Consider the following 16,251-nt stretch of genomic DNA (forward strand, 5'->3'; position numbering starts at 1 on the left):
GTGAGAAGAGGAATAGTCCAGATAGCTGTGAGAGTCAGTAGGCTTACAGTAGACATCAGTGGATAAGCTGTCTCCAGAGACAGAGACAGAAAGATCTAGAAAGGGGAGGGAGGTGTCGGAAATGGACCAGTTAAACTTGAGGGCAGGGTGAAAGTTGGAGGCAAAGTAAATAAAGCCAGTGAGTTCTGCATGCGTGCAGGAAGCAGCGCCAATGCAGTCGTCGATGTAGCGAAGGAAAAGTGGGGGACAGATACAAGAATAGGCACGGAACATAGATTGTTCCACAAACCCAACAAAAAGGCAGGCATAGCTAGGACCCATACGGGTGCCCATAGCTACACCTTTAGTTTGGAGAAAGTGGGGGGAGCCAAAGGAGAAATTATTAAGAGTAAGGACTAATTCCGCTAGACGGAATCCAAAAAGAAGCGTAGAGCATTGAGAACTTCCTGATGGGGGATGGAAGTATATAAGGACTGGACATCCATGGTCAGGAAGGTCTCAAAGCTCTACGCTTCTTTTTGGATTCCAGACCTAATCAGTTCCCCTCTACCACCACTCTGCTCCGACTGCATTGACAGCTTCACTTTCTTCCACAGTCATCAGACTATTGAGCTTTATAGTTCAGTTACTAACATCCATCTGTAAAGCAGCGTTGCGAGATATAATTGAACTGTGTTCAGTTTCTGTTGACGTTGTCATGATCAACTCGCACTCAATGTTTTCAGATTCAATACGGTCTATTAACGTTTCCTCCCCGCTTCACTACATGTAAAAATAATGAGTCTTCCAAGCGTTCTCATTCATCCCAGCAAACCTCCTTCCCAAATTCTTGCTGAGACGCGTCTCACGAGTCTTCGATCTGTAATTATTTTGCTTCACTTCCCAAAGAAGCTGCCTAACCTGCGAAACTGTAACAAGCTCGCGATCATTTCCGATTAGCAGGATGATATGTGTGCTTGTGCGTAAATAACTTTGCCTTCAAATCAGGGATTCATTCCGTTCCCAAACACAACAGTAGTCAGGGTGGCCGAGTGGTCTAAGGCGCCAGACTCAAGGTATGAAAATCCTTCCGACAAACGCGAGTGTTCTGGTCTCCAGCTGGGGTCGTGGGTTCGAATCCCACTCCTGACATCTTTTGTTGTTAAACATTCAATCCAGGTGATGTTCTTTCTGCAACAAAACGTAGGTTCTTAGTGTGGATTAGGAAAACGGTAGAATAGATTGTGGCTTTTGACCCTGCTCATCACAGTACAACAGATCATCGCACACCGATTTCTGGGTGAGCGATTTATTCAGAAACAATTCCATGGAGAAGGATCTCGGCCCGTAACGTCGACTGTGTACTCTTTTCTACTCATCTAATCAATATAGAATAGTGTTTAAAGTGAAATCATTGGCTGTCGGAATATTCAATGGATGGGGACGTGAGTGTAAACTGTTCTTGCACCTCTCGGTGCGAGTCCGGAGGCTCTTTTACCTTCTACCTAATGGCAGCAGCGTAAAAAGAAAAATTCCTGGTTGGTGAGAACCTCTGGCGGTGGATGCAGTTTTCCGATGACAGCGTTATGCAGATGTGCTGAATGTTTTGTAGTGCTTTACCCGTGACGGACTGGGTCAATCCGCTAAACTTTTGAAGATTTTCCTTCAAATGTATTGCTATTTCCGTACGAGGTCGTGATGCAGGCAGGCAATCTACTCTCTACTACACATCTGCAGAAGTTCATCAAGGTTTTTGAGGCCATGGTGAATCCCCGCAGTTCCCTAAGAACATAGAGGACATAGTAATACCTACCAATTTAAAATTACTTCCTCCAACGAAAACTGGCTCAAGGACCTGTGGTTTTCCCTCTCCTCAAGACAACAATCTGTCCTTGGTCTTGCCGACATTGAGTGATAGGGTGTTGTCACATCTTCTTCAAAACAATCCCCTCTTATTTGAAATGTATGCCCTATGATATAAGACATGTCACCTCTGGGATGGAGAGAGCTTCTGTGTGCTCTACCTTCATCTATGCCTCCCAAAATCTGAGAGACGTCTATCAGATTCACACTCAGCCTTGCTGCTCCAGAGAAAAAAACAACCAAAGTTTGTAGAAACTCTCGTCATCGCAAAAAAACGTCTAAATCAGGTATCATCTTGTTAAATCTCTTCTGTACACTCTCCAAAGCCTCGTCATCCTTTTGGTGACAGATGGCCTAAACTGTGTGCATTACCAGTTTCAGTGCTGTGCTGCTATGAGCTTTAAATTCTCACATGCTGGAAAACCTGAGAAAAGGCATCACGTCCATTTTCATTTCAAATTCCACGATATAGTGTGTGTTGTGTATGTATACTCTCTTACCAAAGTAGTCATTCACTCTATTATGTAAAACACAGCTGTTCATGTGGGTTTGAAGAGAGTTGTCAGGGTGGCCGAGTGGTCTAAGGCGCCAGACTTAAGCCGAGAAAGTCGTTTCATAATAGACGCGAGTGTTCTGGTCTCCACCTGGAGACGTGGGTTCGAATCCCACTCCTGACAACTGTTGTCTTTTACACTTGGTGTTTTGATAATGTAATCACTAATTTTATTGCAACGATCAAAGCATGGGTTGGGAGGATGAGAAAAACGCAAGAAAGATAAAGGTTTTGTTTTAGTCACAGCAGAGAGCAGTACAACGGGTCACATCACATCGGATTTAGGCTGCCGAGTTTGAAGAGAAAGAGCAATCTGTGAAGAGTGTCTGTGTCACCTTCTCAACCATGGCTGTCGGGTAGGCAGAACTACATCAGTGCCATTCAGACACGTTGTCGGTCGCTATACTGAAAAGGCATTTTACATCGTCGTTCTTACCTGTACATCTGCCGCCGAGCTCAGCATCGTGCGTTTAACACCACTCTGGACTTGGGAGTATCGGATTGATCATTCTGGACTGGATTATATTCTCTTTCAGTGGTTTAATAGGCCACTCTTCCTTTTTTTTGCAAAGCATATGTTTTAAGACATACAGCGCGGAAAATAGCCTTCGGCCCAACTGGTTCAAAGTTAAAAGGAGAAAGTACATTTTGCAACACAGCAGATCTATATACATATATCACCATATACAAAAATGAAATTCACTTTCCCGCGGGCATCCAACAAACACAATGAAATCATTGACGGACCGTGGTAACAGGACGGTCAAAACACACAATGTGTATAACACAACAAACTGTGCAAACTCAAGCGAAATAATAATGATAGTAGCAACATTGATTGTTGTTTTACGCAATAATCCAGGGCGACTACGAAGCCCACTAGAATTTCTTTAGATATAAACTCCTTCTCAAAACAACCAGACGAATAACACATTGACGAAGGATCGAATATGAACGATTTGAAATTATTCACATAAAGCTGCAACGTTTAATACAGATAGCAAAAATGATTTCAAAAGTTATAAAAATAAAATCTGGACAAGATAAGCATATCAGATTAAACAAAAAGGAAATTGCAATTGAGGTAGCACAATATAAACTAGTACAGCAGGATGCAATACAACTGATGGATGGATACCTTTACTTTATATCTTTATGATTTGGATGTTGGAATTGATGATCTTACGGGCAGGTTTGCGGACTAGATGAAGACAGGTGGAGATGCAGGAGATCTGCAGGACGTAGAGAAGCTACAGAAGAACTTGGACAGATTAGGAGAATGGGCAAAAAAGTGGCACATAGAACACACTGAAAGGATGGGCTAGCATTGGAGACATGGCAAAGGTAGTTTAGAGAATAATTCAGATGGAAAGACTGATAGCTGGAGTATTTGATGGCTCTGGTCCTCTACGCACGACAATTCAGAAGATTGAGTGTTTCTCTACTCACGGTGATCGGGAAGATTGAGTGTTTACCCTACTGATGTCCCTATTTGACCCTTCCTGACTACTGGAGGTTGTCTCCCTATGTCTATCACTCGTGTCTTCCGGCGGCTTGGGTCCACCTGCTCCAGGAATAAACCTAGCTTCCTGCAATTTCAGCAGATGCTGAAACCCATCTTCAAACTCCGCTCTAAGCAACCAGCGAGACTTTTCTCAGAAAGGCGTGTTCTCCGTTGCTCTAATAGTGTGGCAGCTACTATTGGAGAAATCAAAATCTGACCCCTCAGTAGAAAATGTTTCTTCGCCTTCCAACGTTTCCTCAGTTAATCCCCTTTTCTATTCCTCGAGCATTCCGACAAATGCAGGGATTCCTGTTACTCTACCTGCATCCAGTACAAAAGATAATAGGTTCAGACTGGGTGTACCTCACAGTTCCTCCTATCCGTTCATCATCCTACTTCGCAGGAGCTGGCACCTTCTCAAAAGCAGCTCTGTACATAGTGTGAATGGACAAGGGGTCCAAAAACTTCTTTCAATTTCTCTCCTCGCGTGCTCTCAGGAGCATTATCACATCGGCAGTATTTGTTCCTACAAGAATAGAAGCTCCATCCTTCTCAATCGGATCCGGGTAGAGCAAGACTAGTGTGTCAATAATCTCAGTTACTCCAACATCTGCTCCGTAAACTCCAGCTTCAACAAGACGTAACCATTGTATGGATACTCATCAGTACTAAACCCCGGAATCTCAGGGCACTGAGTGACGTCAATGGTAAGTGCGCCCGATACCGGTCGGAACAGGATCTACAAAGCAAAGTAATTTGAGAACCTGCATCCACTGTGGCTCCAGCATAAGCACCTTCAGTCCGTAGAGATACACCAGAGTATAGTCTCACTAGCCCTTCAGGAAAAGTGTTTTGTACTTTAGTACTGTTTCCTTTGATACTCTAATCCTCTCCATGACGTCAGCCTGTTCCTTTACTGGGTCCCTCCGCAGCTTGATCTCTTTTCGTCGCTGTTTGATTAACCGCTGAATTGTTTTCTGAAGGTTTTCCTGTCCTTCACACCCCCGCTTCTCCACATTTGTACAGAACATATCGGTCACTTTCCTGGTATAGGGGTCCTGCTCAGTAACATCGCACCAGTGTGTCGGGCTTCCTATCGGCCCTTTGTGTAGCAGCAAACGATATCATCCGAATTACCGCGGCCCACAGATTTTTTCCCGATATCTTGCAACACCCGCGGTTGTGTGAGATTTGGGGCGCTTTAGCAACAGTGGCTACTACCGAGGACTTTGCCCTGATCACGAAGGCCTCCCGTTCCTCCATCATGTTTTCCTCCTCGCTAACTTCTCGGAAGAATTCGGTACAAATATGTAGGATTCCGCAATATTCATATCATTCGAATACCTACAGCAATCACGTCATGTTGCACACTACCCCCTGTATCAGACGCTCCTGTGCCCGTCATAGCCCCCCTTTTCCATCTTATTTTTCTTTCTTTACCCGTGGAATCCCTTTCTCTCCGCCACCTTAAACAACAACAGTAAAGCTGCGTTCCCCGTTACAACAGAACCCACTGTGTTCCAGCCAGGGATGTCACATTCAGTCCATCTATAAACGTCCAAATCCTCACTTCCCTACATGTGAACACAGCGATTCTTCCCAGCGTTGTCATTCACCATTACAACCTCCCTCCCAAATTTCTGCTGATACGCGTCTAACGAGTTCTGATCTGTAATTTTAACACTGCTTCTCTTTCCACAGATGCTGCCTAACCTGAGAAAACTGTAACAAGCTCGTTTTCATTTCTGATTCCCAAGATGTGTTTGTGTGTAAATAACTCTGTTCTCAACTCAGGCATTCAATCTGTTCTGAAACACAACCATTTGTTTTGGATGTGAAGTGGGTGACGCAAAGTTGTCAGGGTGGCCGAGCGGTCTAAGGCGCCAGACTCAGGGAATGAAAGTCCTTCTTACAAGCACGAGTGTTCTGGTCTCCATCTGGGGGCGTGGGTTCGAATCCCACTCCTGACATCTTTTGTCCTTAAACATTCAATCGAGGGATGTTATTACTGCGAAGATAACGTGGGTTGTTTGTGCGGATGAGAAAAACGGTAGAAAGACGAGATTGTGATTTCCTCACGGCACATCACAGCACAACCGATCATCGTACATCCAATCCTGGGTGCCGGATTTCCTCAGAAACAATTCCCTGGTGGAGGATCTCAGACCGAAATGTCGACTGTTTACTCTTCTCCTCAGATGCTGCCTGGCCTTTTGAGTTCCCCCAGACAGACTCAGCTAATAATGTATACAGAAGTATTTAAAGTGAAATCATTAGTTGTGGGATCATTCAATGGATAGGCACGTGTTTGTAAGTTATCACCGTTTGATCAAAAGCCTGGTAGTTGATGGGTAGTGACTGTCCTTGAACGTGGTGGGGTTAGTGAGTCCTGAGGCTCGTGTGCCTTCTACCTTCTACCTGACGGCAGCAGCGACAATAAAGCAGGGCCGGTGGGTGAGGATCTCTGTTGATGGATGCTGCTTTCCGATGACACCGGTTTACGTAGATTAGTTAAATGTTTGACAGGGCTTGACCCGCGATGGACAGAGCCGAATCCATTAACGTTTCTTGAAGATGTTTCTTCAAAGGCCTTGCTGTTTCCGTACCAGGTCGTGATGCAGACAGACAATATACTCTCCACTACACATTTATAGAAGTTCGTCAAAGTTGTTGATGTCATGCCGAATATTCGCTTTCAGAATCAGGTTTATTATCATTGGCATGTGCCGCGAAATTTGTTAACTTACTAACAGCAGTTCAATGTAATACATAATCTAGCAGAGAGAGAAAAATAATAATACATAAAATAAAGCATAATAATAAATAAACAAATAAATTATTTACGTATATTGAATAGATTTTTTTTTAATTGCAAAAACAGAAACACTGTATGTCAAAAAAATGAAGTGGTGTTCAAAGTTTCAATGTCCATTTAGGAATCGAATGACAGAGGGGAAGAAGCTGTTCCTGAATCGCTGAGTGTGTATCCTAGGCTTCTGTATCTCTTACCTGATGACAACAGTGAGAAAAGGACATGCCCTGGGTGTTAGAGGTCCTTTATAATGGGCGCTGCCTTTCTGAGACACCGCTCCCTAATGATGTCCTGGGGCATTTGTAGGCTGGTGCCCAAGATGCAGCTGACAAGATTTATAATCCTCAGCAGCTACTTTCGATCTCGTGCAGTAGTGCCTCCATGCCAGACAGTGATGCAGCCTGTCAGAACGCTCTCCACGGTACAACTACAGATGTTTTTGGGTGTATTTGTTGACATGCCAAATCTCTTCGAACTCCTAATAAAGTATAGCCACTGTCTTGCCTTCTTTATAGCTGCATCGATACTGTACGTTGGGACCAGGTTAAGAAAGTAGAGGAAATAGCAATACCCACCTCTAACAAGAACTGGCTCATGGACCTCTGGTTTTCCCTCTGCTGAAGTCCACAATCTGTTCCTTGGTCTTGCCGACTTTGAGTGATAGGGTGTTGTCATCCCTTCTTCGTTGAAATGCATGACCTATGGTATAAGACCTTCGGATTGAGATAACTTCTGCGTGCTCTACATTTACCTATGCTTTTCATAAACGAAGAAACATCCATCAGATTCTCCCTCACCACCGATTCTCCAGGGAATGCAACCTCAGTTTGTTCAACCTCTCGTTATCTCACAAACCGTCTAATTCGGGTAACAGCTTGGCAAACCATATCTGCACACGTCATCCTTTCTATGACGGATGACCGGAACTGTATCCATTACCTGTTCCAGTGCTGAGCTGCTGTATGTTTTAATTTCGCACATGCTTGGTAAACTGAGCAAATACAACATATCCATTTAATTTCAAATCACAGGATAATGTCTGTGTTTTGTATGTAAACTCTCTCACAGGAGCAGTCATTCATTCCATTCCGAAACACAGCTGTTTATGTCCGATGTGAAGAGAGTACTTCAGGGCTGTTAGTGTGGCCGAGTGGCCCAAGGCGCCAGACTTGAGGCGAGACAGTCGCTTTACAGCAAACCCGAGTGTTCTGGTCTCCATCTGGAGCCGTGGGTTCGAGTCCCACTCCTGACAACTGCTGTGCTTTACACGTGCTGTTTTGAAAATTCAATCACGGTAATTTTATTGCAGCGATCAAAACATGCTCTGTTTGGGTGGATGGGAAAGACAGAAGAATGATAAATATATTGTGTTTTTTTTCACACAGCAGAGAGCGGTACAACGGGTCAGATTACTTGAGATCCGGGGTGCACAGTTTGATGAGAAAGATGCCTCGCTGAAGCGTCGCTATCAATTTCTCCGATGCAACTACAGGTTGGATTGAATGATATTGGTGCCGTTCAGACAAATTGCCGGTCGCTACATTGCAAGGGAATTTTATATCGTCGTTCTGAAATATACATTGGCAGCGGAGCTCAATAATGTGCGTTTGACACATTTTTGGACATGGGAATTCCGTGTTGCTCTTTCAGGACTGCATTATATTCACTTGGTGTGGTTTAATACGGCCAGTATTCCTCTTTTTGCAATGCAGATGTTTTAAGACGTTGTCATAGAGTCGTCCAACATGGAAAGTAGCCTCGGCCAAAGTTCAAAGTTCAAAGCAGAAAGTAAACTTGTCATCACGGCACACATACATATATCATCAGGTACAAGAATGAGATTAAATTCCTCTCGGAAATCAATAAAAGCAATTAAGGAACGTGCCATCAGATCAGTCAAAACTTCAATGTGTATAAGGCAAGAAACTGCTGAGTCAAACAAAATAATAATAATGATAACATCAATATTAATTGTAACTTCATGCAGTAAACTAGGGCTGCTAACGAATCCGACAGCTTGTTTACATTTAAACCCTGTCTCAGAGACTACCAAGCGAATTACAAAAGGTCCAGAAAGATTTTAAACGCTCGTTACTGAGCTCTGCGGCCGATGAATATTTCAGAACGACGATCTAAAATTCCCTTGCAATATAGCGACCGACAGCTTGTCTGAATAGCACTCATGTCGCTCTTTCCAAATAATAGTCACGTCTGAGAAATTGACACCGACAGTCTTCATCGAGGCCTCTTTCTCATCGAACACTGCACCCTGATTCCTGTACGATGTGACTAGTTGTACTGCTCTCTGCCGTGACAAAAACATAATATTTATCTTGACAGAGGATCGAACATGGACGCTTGGAAAGTATTCACGTCTTTATCAGTAGAGCTGAAAAAAATAATGTAGGTAGTAAAGCTATTTTCTGAAGTTATAAAAATAAAATTTGAAAGTTAAGCATATTACATTGAAGTAAAGAAAGTTGCAATTGAGTTACAGCAATATAAAATAGCAGGTCAAACATGCTGGCAGAATAAAGCATTAATGGAAGGATTCCTGGCAGTGTGGAAGATCAGAGGGATCTTGAGGTCCGAGTCCATAGGACACTGAAACCTGCTGCGCAGGTTGACTCTGTGGTTAAGATAGCATATCTTGCATTGGACGTTATCAACCATAGGATTGAGTTTAGGTGCCGAGAGGTAATGTTACAGCTATATAGGAACCTGGTCAGAACCCACTTGGAGTACTGTTCTCAGTGCTGATCACCTCATTACAGGCCAGCTGGTGGCGCAATGGGATCAGCGCCGGTCTCTGCAGCGAAGGCTCCCGAGTTCGAATCGCAGTCGGTCCACCGCCGAGGCCGCTTTCCATCCGTGCCGGGTTGAGCGTCGAGCTCCTGACACCACGCGCCAGACAAGGATGGCTGATTTTCTGGTGCGACACGCTAAAAAAAAACTCATTACACGAAGGATGTAGAAACTATAGAAAGGGTGTTGAGGAGCTTTACAAGCAGGTTGCCTGGAGAAGGGAGCATTCCCTATGAGAATAGGTTGAGTGAACTGGGCCTTTTCTCCTACTAAGGATGAGAGGTGACCTCGTAGAGGTGTATAAGACGATGGGAGGCATTGATAGTGTGGATAGTCAGAGCTTTTTCCCAGGGCCGAAATAGCTAACACGAGAGGGCATAGTTTTAAGCTGCTTAGAACTAGGTACAGAAGGGATTTCAAGGGGAAGTTTTTTTTTTTTTTTACGCAGAAAGTGGTGAGTGCATGGAATGGGCTGCCTGCTTCGGTGGTGGAGGCGGATGCAACAGAGTATTTTAAGTGACTCTTGGATAAGTAATGGAGTTTAGCAAAATAGAGGGCTATGGGCAACCCTAGGTAATTTCTAAATAAGTCCATGTTCGGAACAGCATTGTAGGCCGAAGGGCCAATATTGTGCTGTAGGTTTTCTATGTTCTATGTTCTAACAGCAGGATACAGTATAACTGATGAATGAATATGGTTACTTTACATGTTAATGTCTTGCATGTTGGAAATAATGATTTTATGGACCTTTGTGGACTAGACAAAGATAGGTGGAGGAATTAGAAAGGCTAGTAAAGAATGTTTACAGATAGAACACACTGTCAGGAAATGTATGGTCCTGCAGTTTGGTAAAAGAAGTAACATCGTAGATTATTTTCTAAACATAGAGACAATTAGAATATTTGACGTGCAAAGGGACTGAAAACATTTCGTACAACAGTCCCTGAAGATTAATTTGCAGGTTTCGAAGTTGGTGAAAAGTGCGATTGAAATATTGGAAAACATTTCGAGAGGAATGGAATATAGATATAGGAATGCATTGTTGACGCTGTAAGATGCACTGATGAGGCCTTGCTCTGAGTATTGAAGCCCCTTGTCTCAGAAAGCATGCCCTAATATTGGAAAGGATTCAAAGGTGGTTTACAAAGTGATTCCAGGATTGAAAGGTTTGTCATCAGAGGAGCATGTGACGGTTGTGGGCCTCTACTCACGGGAATTCGGACGATTGAATTGTTACCGAATCAACCATCCCCTCTGACCCTTTCTGATTACTAGACGGTGTCTCCCTCTAGAGACTGAACTGAACTGAGCTCCCTTCAGTTTCAGCAGGTGCGGATAAGCATCTTGAAATTCCGTTGAAAACATCCGGAGAGACCGCTCTCCAAAAGGGGTGCCCTCGGTTGCTCTAATAGTGTAGTGAGATCTCTTTGAGAAATCAAAATCAGGCCAGCCACTAGAAAGGACATCTTCGCGTTCCAATATTTTCTCAGTTAATCCCTGTGTCCATTCCTCTAACATTTCAGCAAATGTAGAGTTTCCTGACACTCCAGCTACTGCCAGAACGTATCCTGACAGGTTGAGAATGAGTGTACCTCAGAGTTCCCTCTTTCCGCTCATCGTCTATTTAGCAGGAACTTTCACCTTCTCAAAAGCTGCTCTGAACACGGGGTGAATGGACAAGGTGTTTCTAAAGCTCTCTCTGTTCCTCTGTTCGAATGCTTCCTGGAGCCTTCTCACAACGGCAGTATTTTTCCCACGAGAATCAGTGTTCCATCCTTTTCAATCCGATCCGTGCAGAGCAACAATTGTGTGTCAATAGTCTCAGATAGTCCAGCATCTGCTTTCGTAAACTCCAGTTTAAGGACAGGTAACTATCGTATGGGTACTCACCCATAATAAGCCCCGGAATCACAAGGGGACTGACTGGCGTCGACGGTAAGTGCGTCGGATATTGGTTGTAAAAGGGTGTATTAAGTAAAATAATTTAAGAATCTGTGTCAGGTATGGCTCTAGCAGAAATACCTTTATTCCGTAGAGATACATCAGAGCATGATCCCACAATCCCTTCAGGAATAATGTTTTGTAGTTTAATACTTCCCTTGATAGTACCGTATCCTACAAGAACACTCCCAGCCTACAATAACTTTTTGTCTCCGCAGATATACCTCTGCATTTATCAGCCAGTGATGTAATAGCCAAACCGAGCTCAGAATTTATATCAACCGCTGAATGAATCATTAGACCATTCACATCAGACAGCTTTTTCCACTCTGTGAAAGAATTTAAGTCTCTTTGGATATGTAGAGGTTAACCTAATCGCTTGTGAATGCTCTTAAAATTTAGCTAAGGTCCTTGCAGGAAAGATGTTATGGCTCTGCATTTACATAATACTGTTGTTTTTTTGAAATCTAGTTCTAAGTTCAAAGTCACGTAGTTTTTTAAGTGCTTTTAGTTACGTATCTGTGTCTATATAATGAAGCTTGTCTGAGAGCTAAGCAGAGCCCCTAAGCATCGCTTTTAGGTACAGAGGCTCTCCATGATATCATGTAATAAAGTCTAGTAAGAAATTTGAAAATGGGCGGGAGAGGGGGAGATCCAAAAAGATAGGAGAAGACACGAGGGGGAGGGACGGAGCCAAGAGCTGGACAGGGGATTGGTAAAGGGATATGAGAGGGTCATGGGACAGGAGGCCCAGGGAGAAAGGAAAGGGGGAGGGTGAAGCCCATGGGCGAAGGGTATAGTGAGAGGGACAGAGGGAGAAAAAGGAGAGGGAGAAAAAGAATACACACACACACACACACACACACACACGTGTGTGTGTGTGTGTGTGTGTGTGTGTGTATTTTTCTCTCTCTCCTTTTTCTCCCTCGCTCTCCTGTCTTCTCCTATCATTTTGGATCTCCCCCTTCCCCTACCACGAGGTTGCGCTCCAGCTCACGGACTAAATTCAACGGCGCCTTTAAGATTTCTCACCCTGTCTCTCTCGTCCGTTCTCATCACCTCAGATTACAAGTTAATTGAAAGTAACTGAACAACGTGCCGATACACTTATAGACAACAGGACGCGTTACAAGCCGGAGTTACTTGTGAGATGATACCAGTTGTAGAGTAATGAATCACGGCCAGTCGTCACACCGAATCCACACTAACACCAGACACACCATCACACTGATATCTCACTGATGATCATGTTCCAATCTGACCCGTCGGATCGCAACCAGACAAAGACATGAAAGGCCAGTTATACGACCGATTGTGAAGGAATATTATATTGGGAACAACAACCTTCAGGCAAGTAGATCAAATCAAGGTCGCAGTGGAGGGATCGCATTGCAGCTAGAGGGATCTGACCATTGGAAACGGAATCTCAGCACGTCAGTAGAATCGGGGGAAGTGTTCTCTCTTTCACAGAGGCTTGGTGAACACAGGACATGTGAGAATTATTTTATAATTCTGTGCTGAAATACTGGAGCTTCATGTTGGGAGAGAGGGATAGAGATATCAGCATCTCGATACCATTTCTGGCCATTGAGGCCACGATTAATATCTCTTTTGTTCGCGTGTGCCTGAAACAACTCGCCGTTGTAAGTGAACATTGAGCTTAATCGACAGCACGGCGAACCAAGGTGAGGTGCAATTACAGCGTTTCTGAGGCATGGCTTCAGGAAAGGTCGGGTTCGTTGTTTCAATGTTTGGTTAATTGAATTGAGAAGACAGGAATGTGTTGGGCTTGTGATGCCTTGATTCAACAAAGAAACCGCCTGTTCAGGCACGTTCAACAAAGGGAAGTGAGTCTACGCGTGTTGAGCGAGAGAAGCAAACACGGAGAATGTTTGCAGCCCCGCGGGCACATGCCTTTTAGTGAATAAAGTCAGAGATGCATCGCTTCGAAGTTAAATGCAAGTAATAAACAGGGTGCTCAGCTTGAAAAACGCGCAGTGACCTGGGCGTTGCAAGCATTAAAATCACAAGTGCTCTAGGTGAGGCTCGAACTCACAGCCTCGGCATTTCTCCGCCGTGTACTGCCATATAAGTACCGCGCGCTAACCGATTGCGCCACTGGAGCCCAGCGCTGCAAACACTTGGTTGTAAATATCTGGAAAGGAAAACTGGAAGAAATTCCAATATCATGGAGCAAACAGCACAGAAATATACGTGAAAAGGCCGTTCGACCCACAATGTATTGCCGTGACATCTAAACAGCAAATCAAAGATACTCAAACTCTAATCCCTCCTTCCTACCTTGTCCATATCCCTCGATCTTCCTGACATCCATGAGGATATCGAGTAATCAAAAGTGCGCATCAAATGCCACCTATAAATTTGCTGATGATGCAAACATTGTAGGTAGAATCTCAGATGGAGAAGAGAGGGCCTACAGGACTGAGATATGCCAACTAGTGGAGTGGTGTCGCAGCAACAACCTGGCACTGAACACCAACAAGACGAAAGAGCTGAGTGTGGACTTCAGGAAGGGTAAGACGAAGGAACACATTCCAATCCTCATAGAGGGATCAGAAGTGGAGACAGTGAGCAGTTTCAGGTTCCTGGGTGTCAAGATCTCTGAGGACTTATCCTGGTCACCACATATCGATGCAGTTCTAAAGAAGGCAAGAAAACGTCTGTACTTCATCGGGAGTTTGAAGAGATTCGGTATGTCAACCAATGCACTGAAAAGCTTCTATAGATGTACATTGGGAAGCATTCTGACAGGCTGCATCGCTGTCTGGTACGGGGAGTGGGGCTACTGCACACAACCGAAAGAAGCTGCAGAGGTTTGTAAAATTTGTTCCTCTCCATCGTGGATACTAGCCTACGAAGTACCCAGGACATCTTCCAGGAGCGGTGCCTCAGAAAGCTTAAGGACCTCCAGTACCCAGGACATGCCCTTTTCCCGCTGTTACCATCAGACAGGAGGCACAGAAGCCTGAACGCACACACTCAGCGATTCAGTAACAGGTTCTTCCGCTCCGCCATCCGATTTCTAAATGGACATTGAAATCATAAACACTACATCAATTTTCAAATATATATTATTTCTGATTTTTACACGATTTTCAATCTATTCGAAATACGTATACTATCATTGATTTACTTATTTATTATTATTTATTTTCTTCTTCGATATTATGTATTACTCTGAACTGCTGCTGCTAAGATACAAAATTTCATGACACATGCCGGTGATAATAAACCCGATTCTTTTTCTGAATTCTGATTCTGCTCTCTTTAAAGCCTCTAATGTTTTTGTTTCTACCACCGTACCGGGCAGTGCACTCCAGGCATCCACCACTCTGATCAAAAAAGCTTGACCTTGACATCTCCCCAGAATCTACCTCCTCCCATCCTCAATGCATGGCATCTGGTATTAGTTACTTCAACCCTGGGAAACCGACACACCCTGTCTACTCTAACTCTTCACCTCATAATCTTCTAAACCTCTACTAGATCTCCTCTCAGCTCCCGGTGCTCCAGAGAAAACAAACCATGTTAATCTAACCTTCCATACACACACACATACCCTTTAAACCCGGCAGCATCCAGGTAAACCTCCTCTTCAACCTCTTCAAAGCCTGAACTTCTTTCCTACAGTAGGGTGACGAGAATTGTATGCAATACTCCAGAAATAGCCTAATCAGAGTTTTATAAATTTGCAACATAACCCCTTCACTTTTGAACTTAAGGCTTCGACTAATAAGAGCAAGTTTCATCTTATAAAAGCAAGGTTGATCGATGAAACTCCTTATCGATCTTCGCTTTCTGCTCAAGCGGGTATAACTTGAGATTAAAAGGTACATTTATTATCAAATTATACAAATCTTTTTCTAATTCAGATGGAAATGAAAGCAAGAGGGAAACAAAAGGCAGCAGGATGATCAACGCACATATCCCCCACTGCAGACGGAGATTAATGTCCTGATATCAGTGGATTCAGCATTAATCGGGAACTCGGGATCAACCGCGTGGACAAGTATTCCGTCCATTGAGGTGCCCAGCTCAGTGATTTTATTGTTATAATGTTTCTCGTTGTGAACAATGAAAGTACAGTAGCCTCGGCCGGCAAATGTCCAATTAAATTGTCGCGTCATTGCATTACGTCAGAATGGAACAAAGGAAGTCAACACATTACGGGACATCCTCTGAAACCTACACTTCCACTAAACTTATGTACATCGTGTTAGATGGAGCTGATGTGGGAGAAATGGTTACCATACTGAACATAGTCTCTGTCACTGAGCCTGGCGCTGTTGTGCAGGAGAGAAGGAGGCAGAAGAGAAATGCGGTAGTCGTAGGGGTTTCCATAGTCAGGGGAACGGACAGGAGATTCTGTGAGCCTGACAGAGATACCCACATGGTGTGTTGCCTCCCAGGTGCCAGGGTACGGGATGTCTCGGATCGGGTCCTGAACATTCTAAAGGGAGAGGGTGAGCAGCCAGTTGTCTTGGTACATGTTGGTACCAATAACATAGATAGGACAAAGGAGGAGGTCCTGAAGAGAGATTTCCAGGAGTTAGGAAGGAAGCTGAGAAGCAGGACCTCCAGGGTAGTAATCTCGGGATTGCTACCTGTGCCACGTGCTAGCGAGGGCAAAAATAGTCGGATCAGGCAGATGAATGCGTGGCTGAGAGGCTGGTGTAGGGGGCAGGGCTTCAGGTTCTTGGATAATTCGGATCTCTTCTGGGGGAAGTATGACCTGTTCAAAAAGGACAGGTTACACCTGAACCCGAAAGGGAC

The 16,251-nt window shown here is 44.1% G+C and overlaps 5 non-coding genes across 5 annotated transcripts; 4 read left to right on the forward strand and 1 right to left on the reverse strand.

The window, feature by feature from the left end:
* Window positions 1-1,017: 1,017 nt before the first annotated feature.
* trnal-caa (transfer RNA leucine (anticodon CAA)) lies at window positions 1,018-1,131 on the forward strand. The gene is made up of 2 exons: window positions 1,018-1,055; window positions 1,086-1,131. It is a non-coding gene; the product is annotated as a tRNA-Leu (tRNA).
* A 1,272-nt stretch (window positions 1,132-2,403) lies between these two features.
* On the forward strand, window positions 2,404-2,519 carry trnal-uaa (transfer RNA leucine (anticodon UAA)). Its single transcript has 2 exons — window positions 2,404-2,441; window positions 2,474-2,519. It is a non-coding gene; the product is annotated as a tRNA-Leu (tRNA).
* A 3,236-nt stretch (window positions 2,520-5,755) lies between these two features.
* Window positions 5,756-5,869, forward strand: trnal-cag (transfer RNA leucine (anticodon CAG)). Its single transcript has 2 exons — window positions 5,756-5,793; window positions 5,835-5,869. It is a non-coding gene; the product is annotated as a tRNA-Leu (tRNA).
* A 1,978-nt stretch (window positions 5,870-7,847) lies between these two features.
* trnas-uga (transfer RNA serine (anticodon UGA)) lies at window positions 7,848-7,963 on the forward strand. Its single transcript has 2 exons — window positions 7,848-7,885; window positions 7,929-7,963. It is a non-coding gene; the product is annotated as a tRNA-Ser (tRNA).
* Window positions 7,964-13,488: 5,525 nt separating this feature from the next.
* trnai-uau (transfer RNA isoleucine (anticodon UAU)) lies at window positions 13,489-13,582 on the reverse strand. The gene is made up of 2 exons: window positions 13,545-13,582; window positions 13,489-13,524 (listed from the first exon to the last, which is right to left on the reverse strand). It is a non-coding gene; the product is annotated as a tRNA-Ile (tRNA).
* Between the last annotated feature and the right edge of the window lie 2,669 nt (window positions 13,583-16,251).

The sequence above is a fragment of the Mobula birostris genome, chromosome 13 (assembly GCF_030028105.1).
Source record: "Mobula birostris isolate sMobBir1 chromosome 13, sMobBir1.hap1, whole genome shotgun sequence".
Taxonomy (NCBI): Eukaryota; Metazoa; Chordata; class Chondrichthyes; order Myliobatiformes; family Myliobatidae; genus Mobula; species Mobula birostris.